The sequence below is a fragment of the Chenopodium album genome, chromosome 15 (genome assembly GCF_948465745.1).
Source record: "Chenopodium album chromosome 15, dcCheAlbu1.1, whole genome shotgun sequence".
NCBI classification, from domain to species: Eukaryota; Viridiplantae; Streptophyta; class Magnoliopsida; order Caryophyllales; family Amaranthaceae; genus Chenopodium; species Chenopodium album.
In genome coordinates, this window is record NC_137848.1 from 18,268,000 (window position 1) to 18,292,754 (window position 24,755).

Genomic DNA, 24,755 nt, shown 5'->3' on the forward strand with positions numbered 1-24,755 from the left:
TTCCAACTTACTTATATAAGACAAGCTATAAGAAATTTGGGTTAGATTAATTAGTATCCTACGGAGAAAGGCACTTAGGCACTAATGACTATCTTTTCTAAATAAAATTTAGATTCATCATTTGTTTCCTTTTTTTTTTATTAAATTTTTGGTTATAGATATCACATAATCTTAAACAAACACAAAAAAATGCAATCTAAAAGCTAGATATTACAAGTTTATCAACATGAAAGGGATATGCAAATAAGTACCTAATATGCAAAAAAATTTACACAACAGACTTTTGCTTTGGAGCCCCACCCTAAAATGCAACTTTTCAATAATTTTAAGTCTAAGCTTGATTTTCAAAAGAAACCCAATTACCTCTTTTGAATGATACAAAAGGAAATGATAAATGAGCTTTTTTTTTGTAGTCTTTTAATTTATCTTACAAATGAATTATATAGAATATATGAACAAAGTAATACTGCATGATATATTCGAGAGTGGGCGTAAATTTGATGGAGTAATTTGAATCCCTTTATTAGTTTTGTGTTTCTTACAACAAAAAATATGTGAGTGAAACTCAATTTATTGGCATAGTGATTAAATCTATTAAAGAGGTTGGTCATCTTGAGATAGCTAGAGGTTTGGAAGAGTACTTTTTTGTATTTCCATAAGCATGATAACACTATTTTATAAATGGGTCTTTCTTGTTGATATGTAATACATACGAAGTTCTAGTGTTATTGTGTATTAGGCCTACAAGTCTAATTATGGATGTCAAGTACTTTTACCTCATTCAGAAGCAAAAAAAAAAACTTTAATATAACCTTACATTATAGTTGTTAAACTATGTTTCAACCAGAAGCAATTATTACTCTAAATACGAAATATATATCATTCTAAATGCACATGAAATTGTGTAATTATTCATAGCCAAGTAAAATAATACAAGCTCCAATCAATTCACTAAATCCCACCCGTTGCCAACATCATCCCAATAAATCAATATGGAATTGTATTTTCTTTTTATAATTGGAAAGAAACCAACATACCAATCCAACAAGCAGAATATCAATATGGGGAAAGAAACAAATTTGAATTAGCTACATACCAAAGATAATACAAATTAAATTAATTGTGTGTTAGCTATAATGTATACATGTCCTCTTAATCATGGTAAACCGACCAAAATTGATTCACCATACATCTAATTTCAACCATACATCTAATTTCAACCATACATCTAATTTCATGAAACAATTTACCCAGATTCTTGCCAATGAAGCCACATGCAATTTAAATTAAACAAATTAAACATAAAAAAGCTAAAAATTAGTAATACGGAGTAGATGAATTACTTACCGAAGTCCGCAAATAAGTTGTCTGATATGTACTCTACAAATCGTGACCTCAGCCTCCCTAATTACATCAAATTAGACTCAAATCAGTTTAATTCAAGCAACGAACCCTAAGAAATCAAGATGAATTGATAGAATACCGTACCGAAATATGTCTTGCAAACCAAAACGAGGAAAGAGAAAAGTGAGATTTGATTTTTTTTCCCTTATATATATGACCATTACAGAAACAATGAGAGTGGAATAGTAGCAGTTCCATCACGTTTATAGAGAGTGGAAGCGGAGAAGTAGAGTTTCACAGCCCGCCAAATTCTACTGTGAGTGGGTTTTGTGGGAGAGTGGGATAGACTAATAGAGGGACTAGAAGCTGATGCTTTTTTGGGGATAAATTTCGGGGGTTTATTGGTTTTATTTTATTTTATTTTTTTATTATTATTTTTTAAGCAGAAAAAGTTTATTGGAATTTTACTACAGTAGAAGATACTAAGGCCCTTCAACAACGTTTACCAAAGGCCCGTTATTAAAATTGTATTCCTTTAACACCGGTTAAATATAAAATGTTGTCTGATTCATAATTCGTTGTTAAAGATATCAACTTATAACAATGGTTCAAGAAGGAGAGTTGTCATACATTATAGTATATTTTTAAAGCTACTTAATATAACGGTTCCTTGTTGACACGTTGTTGTTAAGATCGTTGGATTTTGCAACAATTGTAGTAGTGATGTCATTGATAAATATATATTATTATAAGTATATATTTAAGGAACCATGTATGACTTCGATTTTGAAAGGACAAATGTGGATAAAAGAAGTGGTAAATGGTCATCCTATTCGTTGTGTCAATGCATTTAGAATGCAACCACAACTATTTATGAGATTATGTGAGGTCTTATCTTCGAAATATGCACTAAAAGCTAGTTGTAATATGTCCGTACACGATAAAGTTGGTATTTTTTTATACGCACTTGCTCAAGGTGTATCAAATCGATTGCTTGGTGAACGCTTTCAACGATCAGGTGATACTATTAGTAGGGCAATTCATGATGTAAATGCAATTTCTTTTCGAAAGGTCAAGGGTCTTGCTTATGACATTTTAAGGCCATACAATCCAAAATTCACAAAGGTGTCAGCTAAAATAACTATAGATAAAAGATACATGCCGTATTTTAAGGTAAACTACTATTATGTTGTAAGCTTGTAACATAAATATAAATCTGTACTTACGAGTGGTTTAAATTATTATTTTTCATGTAGGATCGTATTGGATGCATTGATGGCACTCATATTGGAACTACAATACCCGAGGCCCACAAATGCCTTACAGAGGAAGGAAAGGAGTTCCTACATTTACTGTATTGGCTGCATGTGATTTTGATATGTGCTTTACATTTGTATCAGCCAGTTGGGAAGGATCAGAACATGATACTCGTGTTTTTCTTCATGCTATTGGAGCTCCAAAATTAAAATTCCATAAACCACTTAAAGGTATGTATATGTTTTAAATTCCTTACAATATTTTAGATTTTTTTAATATTATACGTTTTTGAGTTGTTGTTATGATATATTTATCTGGCAATTTTCAATAACAAATTTACGTAGGCAAGTATTACTTGGCTGATAAAGGATATCCAGATCGAAATGGTTTTCTAGTACCATATCCAAAGTTAAGGTATCATAAATCGCAATTTCAACACACACCTCCACAAAATAAACAAGAAACTTTTAATTGGTGGCACTCCTCACTTCGAAGTTGTATCGAGAGATGTTTTGGAGTCTTAAAGTAAAGATGGAAGATACTTACGAGAATGCCGCAATTTAATTAGTGTTGAGACACAAATACAAATTATAGTTGCGACTTTTACGCTTCATAATTATATTAGAATATATTCACCAGATGATCCACTTTTTCGAGTGTTTGAAAAGTATCCAACTTTATACCTTCATTCGAACTTCCAGATGTCACCTCTCGTTCACAAGTTGAAGCTACAACAACAAATTTTACAACAATGAAAGCTACTCGGGATAGTATAGCTGATTCTTTATGGTTAGCTCGACGACGCAATTAATTTATTGTAGTATTTAGTATTTTAAAAAGGATTGTTGACATTAATTATGATCAGAAGTATTTGATTTTTAGTACATATCTTATTTTATGAATTGATTGCTTAATAGACTCATATATATATATATATATATATATTATAGTCCATGATATTTTAAAAATTGATAACACTGATTGAGTAACCACTATAACACTGACTATGTAACCTCAATTGATAACACTGATTGAGTAACCACTATAACACTGACCAAGTACCCCTATAGCACTAACATGGTAATTCTTGTAATAGTTGGTGACACGATTTGGCTAGCTGCATATAAAAATTTGTTATCAAATTTACTGTTATAAATGGATCTTATTTTGAAGAACTTTTTAAAACGAATTTGATGATGGAAATAGTACCGAGTTATAGAATATTTATTAAAAATTATAATTAATTTTGTATCTATGAAATATTAGAATTTTATGGATAATAAAACTCTGGAAATTTTGTCTAAAACTACCCTAAAGATAGGGTCATTTGTGAACAATTACCCATTTTTTTAAAAATTTGTTTAGAACTACCCACAAGTTACAAAACGTTCGGGTAGCACTACCCATTAACATTTTCCGTCTAATTAAGACGTTATTGGGATCACTTTTTCACTTTTTTCACTTAATTAACTCCCCTAGTTACCTTCTCCCTCCTCCCTAATTAACTTCCCCTCCATTCTCACTCAAAAATCTAAGAGAACATACTCAATCAATTGAACACAAATTCTCAATTATTCAAGTAATGTTTAACACTTTCCTTTTAATTCATTTTTTTATAGTATTTGTTAACAAGTTTTAATTGAATGCAATTAACATAATTAGGGTGTAAATTAGTGATTCGGATTAGGGTTTATATATGGGCTCAAATAAATTTGGGGGGTTTTGATTTCTAGGGTTTAGGGGTTCAATTGAGTTTTAGGTTTTGGTTATTTTGACTTTGAGATTGAATTCAATTGCATTTTAATTACTAATTGGCCATTGTAATTGGTAGGATTTCTTATTGGCCATTGTGTAGACACCCAAATATGTCTCCCCAAAACCAAACCCAGTGATGAATACCTTTCGCGTCATTTGATTATCGAACGAAGTGAAAGTGTGGAAAGTCTAATGATGAGGATGTTTTATTAAAATATTTCTCTTTCTGTTTTCAAAAAAATATTTCTTCTCTTACTCTTATTTATGAAAAGTAGCCAGTCCAATTTGGTTTGGTCCATAATAAGAGTCCAATAATAGTGTAGTTGAATTGGGCTCGAGAAGAGCTTTCCAACGATATATTATAAGCCCAATTCCGATGAATTATGGGGAAGTTATGGATTAAATTAAATTAGGCCCAATGATTTTAAATGTGGCCCAATGATCTAGAGGAGGGCCTATTAATTATTATTCCTAAAGTTGTTAGGATTGATAATTATATTATTTTTAGGAAAAGATGTATTATTTTGAATAAAATATGTAAAATCTGATTTTAAATCTGCTTGGACGCATAATTACTTGTAATCGGTTTTAAAGGTAATTACACGTGTAAAAGCGCGTTGACTTTTAAACCAGCGCGAGACGACATAGTCGTCGCCAGGCACTGACCTTCGTCGCCTGGTGACGAGCCTGTCGTCTGGCACTGACTTTTGTCGCTTGCGACAGGAGGTATTTTATTCCGAATATGATTTTCTTTGATCCCGTGCTATTTTTTCTATAAAGAGGGGTCGTATCTCTCTATTTTCAATCAACAATCATCTAATTCTATTCTCTCTCTCTAAAAGCTAGTAGCTTATTCTTTCTCCTTCTTTCTAAACCTTCCCTCTTACAAAATTCCTCATTCACAAGTTCTAGAAACACCTAGCCAAGTTTGAAGTTGCCTTCGCCCTAGACGTGAAAGGTTTAATATTTTTGAGGATTTGGTCCTTAATCTCTATTTCAATTATTTAATTTAATTGTTTGATTTATTATTTTCTTTGATGTTACTAACGTGTGTATTTTGTTATTAGAAAGAGATACGAGGCATCCAAGTAAGTAATTTTATTGTTTAATTGCTTTATTATTATAGAAATCATGCTTAGATTTTTTTGTTAATTCCTAGTATCATGTTAGGATGTTTTACTGCTTCCTAGTATCATGTTTAGGATTAACTAATATTTCTGATATTATTATGAGGCTTCCTATTTCTTTCCTAATATTATGTTAGTATCATGTTAGGGCTAAAGCTTTAATCTTTAATGCTTAGTGACATGCTAGGATTTGTTATTAATCTTGTTAGTATCATGCCTATGATCTCGCTAACATTATTAAGCTTTATTGAGATTGAATATTATTATTGATGATGATTGTTGTTATTGCTTGATCACGCCCTCTCTTGCAAGATCTTGCTAAATCTTTGATATTGATTGATCGAAGCATGGTGTTATTCATGGTAGCATTTTATTCCCCTATATTGGCATTTATGACTGGGGTCTATGCTATTATATCCCCAAAAGTTCTTTGGCAAGCCATACTCATCATCATTATGTGCTCTCTCATTGGAATTTTGGCAAACAAAACTCTCTTGTACAAGGTCCTATTGATCTCTCCAGCAAAGAAGAAGCAAAATCAAAGAGACCCAATGTCTCTTATTGAATCTGTAAGCTCTTTGTCAAAACTAATATTTGTTTTGTTTATGCTTATAACTAATTGTCTAACTTTATGAGTTTGTATGAACAAGGTACATGATTTTGGTATACTTAAATAATTTTCGAGGATTATTTTTTTCTAGTAATAAATTATACATATCTTATATATTGACTTTTTCATGACTTTCAGGGACATTCTATCTCATGTTACGAAAGTTGTGGTAGCAAACAAAAAGTGGAGTGAAGCAACTAACTAATACAATGAAGTTCTTTAATTATTAGCTTATTAATTAACGAATTCATAAGCCTGAGTACTTGTATGACACAAATATATTGGTTTTTTTTCTTTTTTTTTTATAACGCATTATGTGAACATTGACGATATAATTTTTTATTATTTGATTTTTTGTTTCACGTTTCCCCGTCACAGACGGCACCAATATGCCTGGTGTCACGGGATATTTTGTGGACAATTTTTTTTAATATAAGTTAGGAACTTTGGAGGTTCCCGTGATGGTACCCAGACCAAGTCTAGACCAGCCTAATAACACTCAAGCACCAGGAACAAATACACACAAGTAAGAGACAAAGCACCAACAACATAAACACTTTATTATTTTCATGGCTTACAAATCACAAGGAGTTTCTCTCTCTAAAATCTCTCTCTAGAGCTCCCATATTTGATGCCCAGCAAATGAATGCCTTGACCTATTTATAGGCAAAGGTAGAGTAACTGCCTACTACGCCCACTACACCCAAAAACTAATAATCGCCCACTACCTGCATGTTTACTTGGATGTATCTGGCCTTATCCACGTGGTAGGGGAGTTATCCACATTCAGCATAATTGCTTGGTAACTGCCACCAAGTCATGATCCTAGATTTAGGAGACATGCACCAAGGCTTACGTGGCACACAACCGCCTGATCGATGTAACCACCCATTCCCTTATTGTTCCTTTTTTCAAGGGCGACTAAGAGAGTGGTGTAACTTACACATGACGTGGAATTATCCTCTCTGAATAACTACCCACATTCTTGGCCACACCCCACTACTCTTGTGCTTCTATTTTATAGGAACCACCTTCGTAGTGGATTAACCGCATTCTCGATAGACTTCAGTCAAAGGTCTGGTCAAGACAACCGTTAGTCAACCCACTAACATCATGGTCCTATATTTTAGGAACCATACTTAGCAACGTGCCACCTCAGCATAACCGTCCTGACATTTTAGGGAGAGTGGTGCAACCTAGGTGGTTACCTCAACCGCCCATTAGTCCCACTACTTAGCCAATCCTTAAAATCAAGGCAGCCACATGCAGCCAGGATGTCTAAGAGTAACCGTCAAGGAGTCCCTACTATAAATAGTCAATCAAGGGAATATTTGGTTAGACCAATCTATACGCCAAGGCCTTTCATTAGCATCCACCACATGGCCACGCAAGTCCATGGTTCCATCAAAGGCACCATAATCGTCATTAACCCGGGCTGCACGTGTTCCTCCATGCCAGAGCCACTACGGTCTCCACCATAGTAGTAGACCATAGAGACATCTTAACATGATCCCAAAAGCAACCCCTTTGTTAAACCATGCACCACCGAGCTAACATGCACCGTACTAAGCCATATGCCCTTGCTGGTCACCCCGCATCCGCCCTAGTCGGGACTACCGAGTCGGTTTGTCCTATCGAGTGTCCACCATAGCCATCCAAGTGTGCTATAGTCCCCATAGGCCATATTATGTCCAAGACCATGCTCAAGGCTCCTATCCATAGGGCCACCCTTAGGTTAGCCACTAACCCCTTGAGTGAACACTCGCCCCCTATAGAGCTTTATTTTGTTTTGGCCTGAAAATACTAGTGAACACCCAACTTACATTAACACAATAATGGGCTCTCAAGCCCGGTCCTTGAATCCAACCTTGGCCCTATGGCCATGTATGAGCTATTAGGGTCCTAATAAGTCCCCTCAATCAATATCAAAGGTTGTTATGGAGTTTTGCTCATCCAAACACTTCGAGGTTCTTTTGGTGCGCGCGCGAGCCCTAGGCCCAAGGCTTACCTGACATAGTCTTTGCTAGCACCATGGTCTAAGAACTTGGGGGTTATCCCTGATAACCTCTCAATCCTTAGGGCTGGCCATTTCGGATATCCGATCCGATTCGAAATATTGGATATCCGAAAGTTTCGGATAGGTAAAAAACTGATCCGAAAAAAACGGATATCCGATTTTTCGGATGTCCGAAATTTTCGGATCGGATCATCGGATATCCGATCCGAAATACTATACTTAGTTTTTTATTCTTTAATGTAAAATACAATAATACAGAGTTAAACTAAATCAAGTAGTTTTACAAAAAAAAAATGATGTAATTCATCACTAAAAAAAGGGAATAAGTTCACTTAAGCTACATACTAAGAACAAAAGGCAAAATCATCAATAATTTTTTACAACCCATATTTCTGAAAATCCATTTCAAGAACAAAATAACACCCACATCCCAAACAACAAAATGAAACTCACATAATATAAAAAAATCAACACCAAAATTAAATCTACCAAAAACCCATTAATCAAATAAAACAAAAAAACAAAAACCAAAAATGAATTGGATCAATGTGGGCTTGTGGTTTCTGAGTGATGAATGACAAGTGAGATCGATTGTGGCTCGATAAGGTTTCTTGCTCCATTGATATTTTCGGGTTTAGGGAGGGCGGTTTGTGGCTGTGCAAGAGGGAGCTCAGTGAAGGCTGTGAGTGTTTTAGGGTTTAAAGTTTGAACATATGAGTTGAGTTTTTGATAGATTGTAATACTTGTTTAAGTTTATATATATATATATATATGTATATATATATATGTATATATATATATATATATATATATATATATATATATATATATATATATATATATATATATATATATATATATGTATATGTATCGGATTGGATCGGATATCTGATTTTTCAAAATTGGTAATCCGAATCCGATCCGAAGTATCTGAAATGTAAAAAACCGGATCGGGTATCCAAATTTTTGGATCGGATCAGTCGGATCGCGGATCGGGAATCGGGTTAATCGGATCGGATCTTTTGGCCACCCCTATCAATCCTTAGACATGGTAGTGAACTATTCTAGCCTCACTTGGCTTCTCCTTCTCGAATCAAGCGTGCACTTGCTTGCCTAGGCAAGTGAGATCCCGAATGCCTTGCACGCCTATGCAGGGTGGTCGACGACCTAGCCTAGGTCGACCAAAAGTGACTGTAACAAACCTCCTCCACCAAAATCAGCTTGACGTCCTCGTCAAAGATTAAGAAGGTAGATCGCCACTCGATTTATGCTCCCAAAGCACAAACGTATTCACTTAATCCAGGCTTCACCCCGTTCTCATTGTTAGGAGGTTTCTAGCCACTAAGTTAACTTCGATGATACTATATAGTATCATCTTTGGACTATGGCCTTGTTTGGCAATTGGCTACTGGCTGTTTGCTGTTGGCTGGTTTGATTGGCTGTTTGTATTGGCTTTTTTGTTGGTTGTTTGTATTGGCTTTTTTGTTGGCTGTTTGACTTTTTATTAGTCTTAAAACATGTTTGGTAAAATTGGCTGTTGGATGTTATTAGTAACTTAGGTAGCCAATAGCCAAAAGCCAAAAGCTACTCCAAGTAGCTTTTTCATTTTGGCTTAAAAGCCAGCTTTTCAGCTGGTTGAAAAAGCCATTTACCAAACACAAATTTTGGATGTTTGACCAAATGAAAAAGCCAAAAGCCAAAAGCCAATAAAAAAGCCAATGAAAAGTCATTTACCAAACAAGCCCTATGACTTTCCCTTGGTTGGAATTAGTCGTGCCTCGCACGACTTGCCTCATTGACACTAAGTTGGGCTACCCTATAGCGCCAACGTGTACTAGGAAACATCATAGGTCCTTTAAAATAACCCTTGTCCAATATTCCATTTTTAAAGCCGGCACGGGACCCTTTAGACTTGCTTTCGTCTTCTACAAAAGCAATCTAATAGGGTTGCTCTCCCATGTAGCTTCTTACGAGATAATTCACATCTCTCCCAAAGGACACCCCTTGCTCGGGTTAGTACCTAATTGGGTTAAAGTGATGGCATACCCTTGCCACTTACTTGCTTGGAAGTGCTCATGTGCCCAGGGATTCACATGCAAGCTCTATCACCAAGACTTTCGTTAGCCTTTGGCTAACCTTGGCTTTATTAGTAGCAATCGTCATTGCTCCCCAACCGCCTCATAATCATTGTTAATGATTGCTGGTCCATAGACCTACTCATTTCCTAAGCAGTTTCTTACCATGGTATCTCCTCTTTGTTGAGCTCACACAACAATTCTCATCTTTCCATAAGAAGCGGTGGCAGCAAGGTCTTACCTTACTCCACCCAATTTGTGAACACGTTTTGAACTATCCTTCAAACTTGACCCCCTAGTTATAACAATGCTTATGGACGTAAGGACTCCTTTAATTGTTCAAACTTTCATAGACTATAACTCGAACATTCTGTCTGATCATAGCAACGTTCCTTGATTAGCACCCAAGTCTTAGGTGATCGTAGTCAAGACCACTTTCTTAACATCCTAAATCACACACACATAGAGCATATTTCCAAGGCGATTTGCATATCATCAGCGATGGTGTTGTTCCCAATAATGCTTGTGGTCACTCCGCTACTGTCCGGCTCGAATTTTCAGCCACGTTTGAGCAATCAAAGACTCATCCTTACTTGATCAAAGATCATCCACATGGCATAAATTCGGAGGTTTTGAACCTTGTTCACCTCAATGCTACCAACCTTGCATTGATCAACCAAGCTGCTTTGCTTGCTTTCTTAGCTACCAATAGGATTAACAAAGGCAACCCTGACCTTCTTAGGTCATTAAAGGATCTCCCACCTTTAATCTCTACCTTTTTGTGCAGGGATAACAAATGACAAGCAACAAGAACATCACCTCGGTACACAATCATCTCTATGCACAGCCTTTAGCAAAGCAATGACACCACTTGGCCATGCTCCACGATCTATCCATTGACTTGCTATGTTGAAACCTTCTCAAGGGTTGTCCGCAATGTCTGGCATGAGAATCATTCTTACTTAACCCTAGACCTAAAGTCTAGAGTGGGTGCAACGCCTTGATTGCTTGGATGCTTAACGCAATCCCCTCTAAACCAAGAGGTTCCCATGGTTATACCAAGAACTATGACATTCGGATTTTCATGGTCCTCAACGACCATGCACCCAACCACTTGGGACTTACATTTCTTTCCTTAGCTTGCTTACTTCTCCAAGCTAAGGTTACAAATTTTAAACAACTTCACTAATGGGTTGCAACGGAAAGGGTCTTGCCTTATCACAAGCACCGTTCCTTCGACATCCCCACCAATTACTTCAAGAATCGAGCGTAACCTCCAGACTAGCTGCCAACCTTTGCAGGGTGTTCTCTATTTTTGTCGGAATTCTCAAAGTCTTAAGTGTGATACGCAAGGGACTTTGTTACTTTTAAGGACTTATTACCCACATTCCGAATTATTACACTTGCGTAGTTTCAAGTTAATTTTTTATAAAGTAGAGTGGCACCCGATGCACACATCTGACTTAAATTAGTCCGTCGATTAAGCTGGTGTATTATTCATAACACACCATGACCATGAAAGCAAGCAATGTAATAAACCAAAGGCATTCTTTTCATTAATATGGTAATTTACATAGGGCATATTTACATATGAATTAAACATAAACCAAACATAAATGAAAAGACAACACTATAAGCAACATCTAATATAAGTAGATAAAAATCCTCACAAAGGATACTCTTCAACGTTTAGGACCAAAGGGACCAAACTCCGACTTGAGGCGAGCGTACTCCGAGGTCATTGGGTTGTATTCGAGCGATTCACAAATAGGGTTAAGTTGTATTCCGGTGATGGAATCACCATGTTCCCTTTGTCATTGCTAAAGCAGTACCCCTTCCAACTAGGCGAGCCCTCAAACTTTGCTGCAACATCATCCACTCCCTCCTCCTCGGAGTCATCAAGGTTATTCATCTCCACTACCTTGGTCGCAACCTTGATGAGGTTAGATGCCTAAACTTCTTGGTCTTCTCCTTAGCACAACATTCTCCTTGTTCACCTGCACTAGTGGATTCTCGATCTACCCACTTGCATTAGAAACAATAGCATTACAAGGCACAAAATTAGTAACGGACGCCACTTTTAGCTTCGGGGAAGGGACACGTGAGATGAAGTTGCTGCTAACTTCCCATACTCAGCTGCACCACTTCTCCATGACTTCTACTTAACATTCATCCATGGAAAACATTTCTCCAGTGTTCACTTGATCCCACCACGAGGACCAAGGATCTTGAAAGTTAAACTCGAGCCTTTCACGATTCCCATTTACAAGGGATTAAGTTAGTTGAGGGACAACCATGGGTCGCTTGAGTACAACACTTTGTCTACTAAGTCTCCTAGGTAAGTCATTACCCTAGCATACAAAGGATCTTTTTCAAGAAGATTTTCTAGCTCGCTTGTGGGCTAAGGGGTTGAAGAAGGCACACAGCCACTCGGCTCACCAGCGGCAGCACGGGAAGGCTTGTTAGAATTAGCCTTGACCGACACATGATAGGGGATCTAAGCATGTCTTCAAATGCTTAAAACCACATCAACAAGATTTATAATCACTCAACTAAACCTAGACAAAGTATAGGGTAAGTCGAGGTTGAACCACGAGGAATGGTGGGATGCTTGTTATAGTCTAATGTTAAGCTTAATTGAAAACTAAGATGGAGTTTGAAGTAAACTAAGGATCAAACACTAAAAAATGTAGAAATTCAATATTTCAAACTCTAGGGATTTAGGATCCACACACAATCACGATAACTATGCTAGAAGAGAAGAAGTTAATCAATCTAAATGTTGCAAGGGAAAATAGTATTGCAATTGATAAAACTCAATACGCTATTTCCTAGGCGTCAAACTAGGGTTCTCTATGAATGACTAGCTAGAAACATCAAAATCAAGTTCAATCGATAAATGCAATCTCCAAATCAATGGTTTGTGTCATTAGAGATGATAATGCAATCTAGCTTGAAAATCAAGGTTGATCACTCCTTAACAAATCAAACACATGCACAATTCTATTAACCAATTTAATCACAACATTAGATCAATCAAAATCAAACAACTAGAAATAATCATCATTCATGCATGCTTCACCATCTCCAAAGCAAATAATCTACTCACTAAGCATGGTAAAAATGAAGAACAAAATTAAAGAAATCACAATGATCATAATCTTAAACTAAATCAAGTAGAAAATCAAATCAATTACACTATCAACCAAAAGTTCAAGCAAATCAAACAATCAATCATAAATCTAAAGTAAAACAAGTAATAGAGAAGAATTAAAGGAAGAAAATCTCACAAATTATCATTTATTGAAGGAAATCCACTCTTGATTGAAGTACAAATCAAAATCCAAGACTTTCTCTCTCTACTTTCTCTCTCTAAAATCTAAGAACTAGAATTACCCAAAAATAAAACCCTTTTCTTTTTTTTAAAAAAAATATAGAAGGAAAATCTGTATAGGGTAAAACTAACTAAGGAGAAATAAGTTGGTCATCCAAAAGAGACCCGTACAGGCGCCCCCTCACTCTTGAATGTGCGGCCGTAAAGAGAAGAATACTGAACAGGGAAACTAGGTGGCGCGCCCGCACCAAGCTTCTGCGTGCCCGCGCCCCTAGAGTAGGGGACTTTCTCCGAGCGTTGGGTATGGAAGTCGTGCGCTCCTCTTGATTATTGTAATTGGGTATGGAAGTCCTAAAACGAGTTGACGGTGGGTTAGACATCACATTTTCTTGTGAGCGCAGCATGAGAGCGCCAACACCAAGTCTTGGAACAAGCCATCCCTTGCTTTGTGAGCCATAAGGGAGGATCTTCCTTGCACTTTGAGCATCTTCTATCCCGAGGAATCACCATGAAATGCCTTGGACTCCGTCTTTCTCCTGAAAATAAAGTAAAATAACCAAATAAAAGGGAAAGGATGATAAAAACTACTAAAATACAAGAAAAATGAAAAATAACTAAGAAAGGACCAACTAAAGAATAAAAGGCTAAATTTAAGGAAAAAGGCATAAAGAAAGCTATAAAAGCGACTAAAATCACTCCCAAAATAACGTTATTTGAGTGCCATAAATGACACTCTCAACACACCACTGGGGATGTCCCTAGTGAAGGTCAGCTTTATAGCCGTTGGATTTGTGAAAGACCATGTTGGTTTTCCAGAACAAGGAATCGGAGGTCTAATGCATCTTGTTGCTTGGCTTAGAGTAGAACTTGCCTTTTCTGCAGGTCGAACCAAATTGTCACGGGATATTTTGTGCACCAGTTTTGTTTCTCTAACTTAGGAACTTAGGAGGTTCCTGTGATGGCGCTTAGACCAAGTCTAGACTAGCGTAACACTCAAACACTTTATTTTTGTCGTGGCTTACAAATCATAAGTAGTTTTTCTCTCTAAAATCTCTCTAAAGCTCCCAAATTTGATGCCTAGCAAATGAATGCCTTGGCCTATTTATAGGCATATACTACATCCCGGTCAACTAGAAATACTGCCCACTACGCCCACTACACCCATGAACTAATAATCGCCCACTACCTGCATGTTTACTTGGATGTATCTAGCCTTGTCCACGTACTAGGGGAGTTATCCACGTTCAGCATAACTGCTTGGTAACCGCCACCAAGTCAAGCTTCTAGATTTTAGGAGACATGCACCAAGGCTTACGTGGCGCACAACCGCCTGATCGATGTAACCACCTACTCCCTTAGTGTTCTTATTTTCAAAGGCCACTAAGTGAATAGTATAACTTCCACATGACATGGCATTATCCTCTTAATAACTACCCACATTCTTGGCCACACCCCACTACTCTGGTGCTCCTATTTTATAGGAACCACCTCCGTAGTGGGTTAACCGCGTTCTCAATAGACTTTAGTCAAAGGTCAAATCAACACAACTGTTAGTCAACCCACTAACATCATGGTCCTATATTTTAGGAACCAGACTTAGCAACGTGATACCTCATCATATCCCGACATTTTAGTGAGAGTGGTGCAACGTGGGTGATTACCTCAACCACCCACTAGTCCCACTACTTAGCCAATCCCTATACCAGGTAACCGCATGAAACAATAATGTCTAAGCGTAACCGTCAAGGAGTCTCTACTATAAGTAATCTATCAAGGGAAGCTTTGGTTACACCAAGCTTTAAGCCAAGTACTTTCCTTAGCATCCAGCACATGGCCACGGAAGTCCAAGGAACCATCAAAGGCACCATAGTCGTCATTGACCCGGGCTGCACGTGTTCCTCCATGCCAGAGCCGCTACAGTCTCCACCATAATAGTAGACCATAGAGACACCATAAAAAAATCCTAAGAGCAACCCCTTTGTCAAACCACGCACCACCGAGTTAGCATGCATTGTACTAAGCCATAGGCCCTTGCTGATCACCCCGCATCCACCCTAGTCGAGACTACCAAGTCGATTTTTCCTATCGAGTGTTGTAGACACCTGATTGCGTCTCCCAAAAACCAAACCTAGTGACGAGTACCTTTCACGTCATTGATTATCGAGGAAGGTGACATGTTGAAGAGTCTCATAATTTTCCCTTTCTAACCTTTACTAAAATGTTTTAAGCCAAAATCATTCATTTCGTGCCTTTAAACCCAAAATAATTAAAATCATTCATTTCATGTTTTTTCTATAAAAACATTTAAACTAGTTTATTTTGGTCCATAATCTGGGTCAAGTGATTTTATAGTTGAATGGGGTTTGAAAAGATCTTTCCAACGATATATTATAAGCCCAAATTCGAGTTATAACGAATAAGTTATGACCAAAATACTAAACTAAGCCCAAACCGAACCTAAGCCCACCTTACCTACGACCTAATGACCATGCTGAGGGTCCAAAGGCTTTAATACCATTCCTAAACCAATTAGGTTTAATTAGAAACTTCTATAAGTTTTTAAAAGATCTTAATTCCTTATAATTTTTATCCAAATCTTAGATGTTTGGATATTCCTTGAAATTATCTTTCCAATAATATATTATAATATTAATTCCGACCTATAACGAAAAAGATATAAAAAAATACGAAACTCTATCCAAAACTGACATCGTCCCACTATTTCGGCCATATCTTTTGATATTTAAAGTATTTTAATATATTTTTAAATTGTGTTGGAAAGTAGACTTCAAGAGCTTTCCAAATATATATTATTTAACTGATTCCAACTTCTGGATCAAAAGTTATGATAAAAACAAAAACCGCAAAAATTATTGTTTATCGAAGGAGTTTTATTCCTATTCGAATTCAAATCTTTTTCTAATCTTTCGACCCTATTTTTCCCTTATAAATAGAGGTCATATCATCCCTTTTTCAATCATCAACAAGCTTGATCACCAACAATCATTATCTCTTGTCCCTCTCTAAGCTAAAGCTTATTCTTTCTTTCTCTCTCTTTCTTGATTTTCTTAGCCTAGCCTAAACACATTAAACATATCCCTTTGATTTTTCTTGGTTTAATCATCATTCCTCATTCACGAGATTCTAGTACACCTAGCCAAGCTCAAAGTTGTCTTAGACCTCGACGTGAAAGGTTAATAGTTCTGAGGGTTTGGTCCCAAATTTATAATTCATTTAATATTATTTTAATTGTTTGATTTAATATTGTTGAAGTTACTAACGTGTCTATTGTTTTAATAGAAAGAGGTACGAGGCATCAAATTAAGTAATTTAATTGCTTGATTACTCCTTTGACATAGAAATCATGCTTAGATTATTTTATTAATTCCTAGTATCATGTTAGGATGCTTTTATTGCTTTCTAGTATCATATTTAGGGAATTAACTAATATTTCTAATATCATGTATGTTTCTAGTATCATATTAGGGGTAAATCTTTGATTATTAATACTTAGTGACATGCTAAGATTAGTTATTAGTCATGTTAGTATCATGGCTAGGATCTTGGGAATATTATTATGCTTTGATGAGATTATTATTGATGATGATGATTTGTGGTATCAATATTATCAATGTTATTATTATGTTACTTGGTATAGCCTTGTCGCTCCGCGATGAGAGCAATTTTACTTTGATTGGAATTCGATCATCTCTGATCGTTTTCGGATGTTTTTCTCTACAAATAGGGTCGTATTTCCCCGTTTTTAATCATCAACAATCATCTATTCTATTCTTTCTCTCTCTCAAAACTAGAAGTTTATTCTTTTCTCCCTCTTTCTAAGCCTTGCCTTTTCAAAAACAACATTCGTCCATCACAAGACTTAGACACACCTAGCCAAGCTCGAAGTTGCCTTCGCCCTAAACGTGAAAGGTAGATAATTTATGAGGATTTGGTCCCAAACACCTATTTCAATTATTTAAATTAATTGTTTGATTTAATATTTTTATTAAAGTTACTAACGTGTGTATTGTTTTGATAGAAAGAGATACGAGGCAACAAAGTAAGTAGTTTTATTGTTATATATCTTTAGAAAGCATGCTTAGATTTTTTTAATACCTAGTGTCATGTTAGGATGTTTTTATTGCTTTCTATTATCATGATTAGGTTGCTTCCTATTTTCTTCTATCATGCTAGTATCATGTTAGGAATAAAGCTTTGATCTTTATTGTTTAGTGACATGCTAGGATTTGTTATTAATCATGTTAGTTTCATGCCTAGGATCTTGCTAATATTATTATGCTGTGATGAGATTATTTTGATGATGATGATTTGTTGTATCAATATATTATTATGTTTCTTGATATATTATTGTTATTGCTTGATCACGCCCTCTCTTTCAGGTTTAAAGGGAATTTGTACTTGATTCACGCTTAATAAGATAATTAATAATTTTATTTAGGCTAATGTGATTTTAATTCAAGTAATCGCCAATAATAGATTTGTTTGTGCATTAATATTCAACCAACATAGATTAAACAGGTTAAGGATTAATATATTGATTGTATGTTAGTCAGAAAGCGTACATGAATATGAGAAGAATAAAGTAGAGGCCTACTTAGGGCAAATTGAATCTCTTTTAGGTTAGATTTGTACCTTCATCCTCGAATATCCAGTCATGGTTCAGGACCACTATGGAGTTAGCGATCTCATGTATCGTGAAGGGGTGTAACTGTAGGGAATATTTCAAGCATCCCACACTTGAGCCCCATTGTGATCATACACTTAAGCATGGTGGCGTCCAAAGGGAAGGAAGCTAGAGCAAAAGAGTCGCCAACAAGTTTTAGGAACTTATAAACCGTTCACAGGGTGAAGGTAACGCCCTTCACGATCCATGAGATCGCTAACTCCATAGTGGTCTGGAACCATGACTGGATATTCGGGGATGAAGGTACAAATCCAACCTAAAAGAGATTAAACCTGCCCTAAAAATAGGCCTCTACTTTATTCTTCTCATATTCATGTGCGCTTTTTGACTAACATACAATCAATATATTAATCCTAAACCTATTTAATCTATGTTGGTTGAATATTAATGCACAAACAAAACTATTATTGGCGATCACTTGAAATAAAATCACATTAGCCTAAATAAAATCATAAATTATCTTATTAAGCATGATTACAAGTACAAATTCCCTTTAATCCTTCAAGAGAGGGCGTGATCAAGCAATAATAACAATAATATATCAAGCAACAAAATATATAATTGATACAACAAATCATCATAATAACAATCTCAATCTCAATAAAGCATAATAATATTAGCAAGATCCTAGGCATGAGACTAACAAGATTAATAACAAACCATGGCACGTCACTAAATAATAAAAATCAAATCTTTATCCCTAACATGATACTAACATGATAGAAGAAATAAGAAACAACCTAAACATGATACTAGAAAGCAATAAAAGCATCCTAACATGGCACTAGGAATTAATATAATCTAAGCATGATTTCTAAAGAAATAAAACAACTTACTTGGTTGCCTCGTATCTCTTTCCTCGGAAATTATCAACCTTTCACATCTAGGGCGAAGGCAACTTCGAACTTGGCTAGGTGTGTCTAGAACTCGTGAATGCTGTATTTTTATTTGAAAAGGGAAGGCTTAGAGGGAGAAAGAAAAGCTATTGCTCGAGAGAGAAGAGAATAGAATTAGATGATATTTGTGAATGATTGTTGATGATTATTAATGATTAAAAACGGGGAAATACGACCCTATTTATAAGAAAAAAATAGTCCGGAAACGATAAAAAAAAGACTAAATCCTATTAGGAGTAAAACTGCCCCTTGTCACAGAACGACAGGGTCCAGCGCGACGCGACAGCCTTGTCGCTGTGCGACAGGCTTGTCGTTGCGCGCCAACCTTGTCGTTTCGCGCTGATTCACGCGTTTTCTAAAAACCTGTACGGAATCCTTAATCTAATTAAATTTGATTAACAATGTCCATGCTTATCTTTGACAATCAAATTTAATCTCTTTAAAATCACTTGCTTTAATCCAAATAGAATTCTTTATTTTCATAAAAGATATAATTATTATTCCTAATCTCATTAGAATTCAAAATAACCTTCTAAATTATTCTAGAAAATTAAAATCAATCCTAATAAATTTAGGAATAATAATTAATGGGCCCTCCACTAGATCATTGGGCCATAAAACCATTTCAAGCCCAATTTAATATTTTGGCCATAACTTCCTCATTAATCATCAGAATTGGGTTTATAATATACCGTTGGAAAGCTCTTTTCGAGCCCAATCCAAATACACTATTATTGGACCCTTATCATGGACCAAACTAAATTGGACTGGACATTTTCATAAAATAGAGTACATTTTCGAAAACAAAAAGAAAGATATTTTTTATTAAAACAACCGCATCACAAGACTTTTCACACTTTCACTTCGTTTGATAATCAAATGACGTGAAAGGTACTCAACACTAGGTTTGGTTTTTGGGGAGACACAATTAGGAGTCTACAGAAGCCCCTACTTTGACTGAGTTTGGAGAAACGCATGTTTCGAAAACAAAAGTCAAAGTAGCGATAGGGACGGAGAATGATTCAGAACGTTCTGCGATCCCAAATCATTCTTTTAACGCCGATACCTACAAACTAGCGTTAGTTAAACAGATAAAAGAGTTAAAAAACGAGTATCTTGCACCGTCGAGCACACGTCTCTAGGGTAATCGTTTTTATTGCTGTATTTTTGTTGTGACAACCTACCTCAAGCTAGGGGACATCGCCTGAAGACTGCTCCGCTTGTAGCTGCCTTCCATTTCCGTTGTGACAAACTTCCGCATCTTAGGGAACACCATCGAAGATTGCTCTGCTTGTAGCACTCTTCTGCCGCTTTGTGACCATCTTCCGCAAGCCAGGGAACATAGTCGAAGATAACTCTGCTTGTAGTCATCCTCAGATTTTTGACAATTTCTCACATCTTAGGAAAAATTATCGAACATAGCTCTGCTTGTAGCCATCTTCAACCTTTATGACGATTATCACATCTTAGGGATAATCGTCGAAGATTGCTCTGCTTGTAGCAATCCCCTATTTGGCATGAAAACTTCCCTTGGAAAGTTATCGAAGATCACTTCTTGTTGATCCTCAATTTGTCGGTGCTTTATTGTAGTGCTTGTTGCGCTGTTGCTTGTATTTTGCTATGCGTTTGATGCTTGCGTTTGCTTTATGAACCAATATCTTGGTGCTTGTGATGAGCCAATGCTTAGGTGCTTTAAGCTAATTGAGACGATCATCATCAGGTTGATCACTTACTGTGATTGTAATCCGACTACTAATCATGTCAATTTGCTTATAAGGGCTAACTGGCATACCAAGGAACCCAAAATTGCTGCATGAGGTCCACATAAATCAATATGGGGGCCACAAATTGTGTCGTTGAGGAAAGGGAACCAATGCGCGCTTCACGCACTGGCGCGGCGCGACAGGCTTATCGCAACCAACATTCCTGTCGTTTCACGCTGGAGTCAGGTTTTCCGGACTTAAACCCCTTCTCCTTCATTTCGCTGTTCGTGCTTTATTTTCTTGCTCGTTTCGTTTGAAAACTCGCTCTTGCTCGTTCTCCTTTGTTTCTCAACGAAATTCGCTCAAATTTTTTGCAAATCAAAGCTCTTGAGCTCTAGTTTGCCGATCTATGTAAGTTTTGCTCAAACTCACTTTATTTTGTGCAAATTTTGTGCTTTTTTGCTTATGGTTTGCGGAAAATTCAAAACTTATATTGCTTAATTCACCTTGTTTGTCAAAATTTATGCCATGAATTTGCTTGTTTATGTTTGTATATCACCCTAGGAGTGTTTTGAGACTTGTTTGACTCAATTTGGTGAAGAAATGAGCGATTTGTCACTGTTGAACCCCTTGAGTTCGTGAGAACAATGTGACTTGTTCTTCATGGTTTTGCTAGCTATTCATGCTCAATTTGTCACAATATTTGTCCTAGTATTACAAGAAATTGTTTGATTGCTTGAAAATGCTATTTTTGATCGAATCAAAATCATGCTCTGTTTTAATACTACGTACTCTATTTTTGAAGAACATAGTATCATGCGGCTAGGCAAACCTTAGATACTATAGAACCTTTGATTTACTGTGTTCTTGCATAATTAGCATGACTCGACGACGCGGTTCCGGCTCACGCTCTCGTGGGGCTCACCAAGAGGATGAGCCTATCGATGCTGGCGAGGGTACCTCCACCAGTCTAGGGGAGTTCCCTGAGTGGGATCGGCGTACCTTTTACTTTGCGCCCCTATTTCACATCTCGGAGCGAGTCCGTCTCGAGATGATCGATGAGCGAGTTCGTTGCCATGGCTCGGGCAACAACACGATCGGGCAGCTGTACGAGTCTTACTTTCGCAACAACGAGGAGTTGCGTGGGCTGTGGGAGTCTTGTGGTCTGACTCCATTGTTGCAGGCCACTCAAGCGCTCTATTCTTTGTCCTCGAGTCGTTTTCTTATTCGAGCCTTGGTAGAGTTCTTTTAGGACACCACCAACACTTTTCACTTTCCTTAGAGTGAGATGACTATCACTCCTATCGACTTCACTCTCATCACCGGACTCGAGTTCCAGACTGCTGCAATTCCTTTTGACAGCGACATGACCGTTTTCTCTCGCGAGGTAGAGGAGATACTCAGTCTTATCACTGTTCGAGCTCACGGCGAGGCTCGGCCGTTGTAGATCAGTAGCCGATGTATTCGGCGGATCATGCTCGTAGAGGCTTTCCGAGATGATGCGACCACCCTGGAGCAGCGGGTGCGCATCTTTGTTTTGATTCTTTTGTCAGGGACTTTCTCTCCTAATAAGGGTAGCCGAGTGCTACTCTACTACCTGCTCTTCGCGACCTTTATATGGTCGGGACATATGACTGGGCCAGCTTGGCTTATGTTGACTTCCTTCTTGGATTGCGACTCGCTTGTCGCCATTGCAAATTTTAAAAGGAGGTCATTCTTTCTAGTTTTTGGAGGATCGTAGAGGTATACCTTGTTTCTCCTTACTAAAGCTTACGAGTATTTCCCGTCTTTTTCACCGGCGAGGCCCTCGCCTCGTGGGCTCCCCATTGCTGCTGGTTGGGGAGGCCGTTACAATAACCAGACTGCTACTACCCGCGTTCGAGAGTTGATTCTCTCGGTATGCTTTGTTTAACATTTTAGCTTTTTCTGCTACTTAGTAGGAACCTATCTCATGGGTGTTCATTTTGTAGGGGCCTGAGGTCCAATTTTGGCCATGGGCCAATTTCGACCTTCCTGGACGGGCTGTCCAGTATACAGCTCAGTGTCGCTATTTCCAGAGGACGTATGACGTTGTGGTGTATCTGGGTGAGAGAGTTGCGATTTAGCACTCTTCCGAGTGTTTTATGGTTCTTGCTCATCCCCCACGGCATATGTAGGACCAGACGAACACGAGGGTCCATTTTGGTGGATCGCCAGCTGGTACGGATTGGCAACGTCATTGATATGTCCATTTTATATAGTATTTTACCCCTATCCTTTGGTCATAATTAGTAGTGTTTTTGGCTCTTTAGAGCTACTTTTGTTACTAATATGTGTTTTCTGGTGTTTTCGTAGTTTTGGTTGAGTTTTGTAGGGAATTTCACCTTTGGAGCATTTTCCCGAGATTTTATGAAGCAACTACGAGCATTGGAGGAGCATGACCGTCGTTGAAGCCCAAGGCCGGCTAGATCCGTCGAGCCGGTGATTAAGGGCTCGGTATCTGGAATACCGAGGTTTGGACCGAGTACTCAAGACCCGAAGAGGAGATCCGGATTGGGTCGAGGAGCCTAGCCCAATCGGAAGTCCAAAGCCTCGAGGAGCCACAATGGCCTGATCGGGCAAGCATAGCCCCGATAGGGCAAGGCAACGCAGCACCAAGCCTCGAGTGCTAGGCGCGCCCGATCGTGCGAGGTGCGCAGCAAAGGGCATCGAGCAAAAGGCGCGCCCGATCGGGCGGCCCTTAGCCCGATCGGGTGCGTGTTTCTGGGGAGCTGAGTTGTTGAGGCACTTAGTTTCTAATTAGGATCGTTATTTATTTTCATTTATATACTTTTTAGGATTGTAATTTTGGACACACTTTTTCTTTTACTTTCTCTCTCTACTTAGTATTTTCTCTCTTTAGACTTTTCTCTCTACCTTACTCTTGTTCTTGACTACTTTGTAATTCCGCCGTCTTTGGTACGATTTCTATTTCAATTAATTTCAATAATTTCTTCCTTTCAATTCCTTATGACTTGTTTTATTACTTTGCTTGCTTTGGATTTAATTATGTCCGAGTAGTTTAATTCTAGGGTTTATGGGGATCCATAATTAATATGAAGGGATAATTTGTTATTGTTGATTATTGATATTTCATGATAATTTCTTATTGAATTGTTTTAATTCTTTGCAATTGGATTATGAATCGAGCAGATGTAATTTGATTGTGAATGTTTAGCAATATTGAATTGATGAATCGAGCAGATGTTAATTTAATGTTAAAGGCTATTTTCAATAGGAACTTAGATCTAGTAAATTGCGAGAGCCTGTTAGATCTATGTTGGTTAATAAATTGCGAGAGCCTGTTAATCATGTTATCCGTGCAATGTTAATTAATTGATTGTTATGTTTTATCCTGAGATCCTGAGAGTAACGATATTCCTAGAAATCCATTACCTAATTCTAGTGATTCGGAGCACTCTTCTGATTCAGAACTAGAGATGGGTACACCACCACCACCTCCACCTCGCAAGCTCAGTGATTATTCGCAGACGTCCCTGACGGATTTTCCACATCTTTCTCCTACACCTGATCTCGAGGGAGTCCAGTTTGAGATAAAGCCCCAGTTTATAACGATGATAGAAAGAAAGCAGTTCAGTGGAGCTAAGGGTGAAGATCCTAATCTTCATATTGCGGATTTCTATCAATACTGCAACACTATTAGGCAGAATGGGGTAACGCAGGACCAAATCAGGGAGATTCTTTTTCCCTTTTCTTTATGTGGAAAAGCTAAATTGTGGTTTAATGGTTTGAATAGAGCTGCACTTGGTATTACTAATTGGGAGACACTTGCTTTGAATTTTTATAATGCTAACAATGCTAACGATGCTTTCTGTGAAAATTGTGGAAGTGTAGGTCATTATGAACAAGATTGCAGGAGTTCAATGGAGCAAGTTAATGCTTTCCAAACTTAC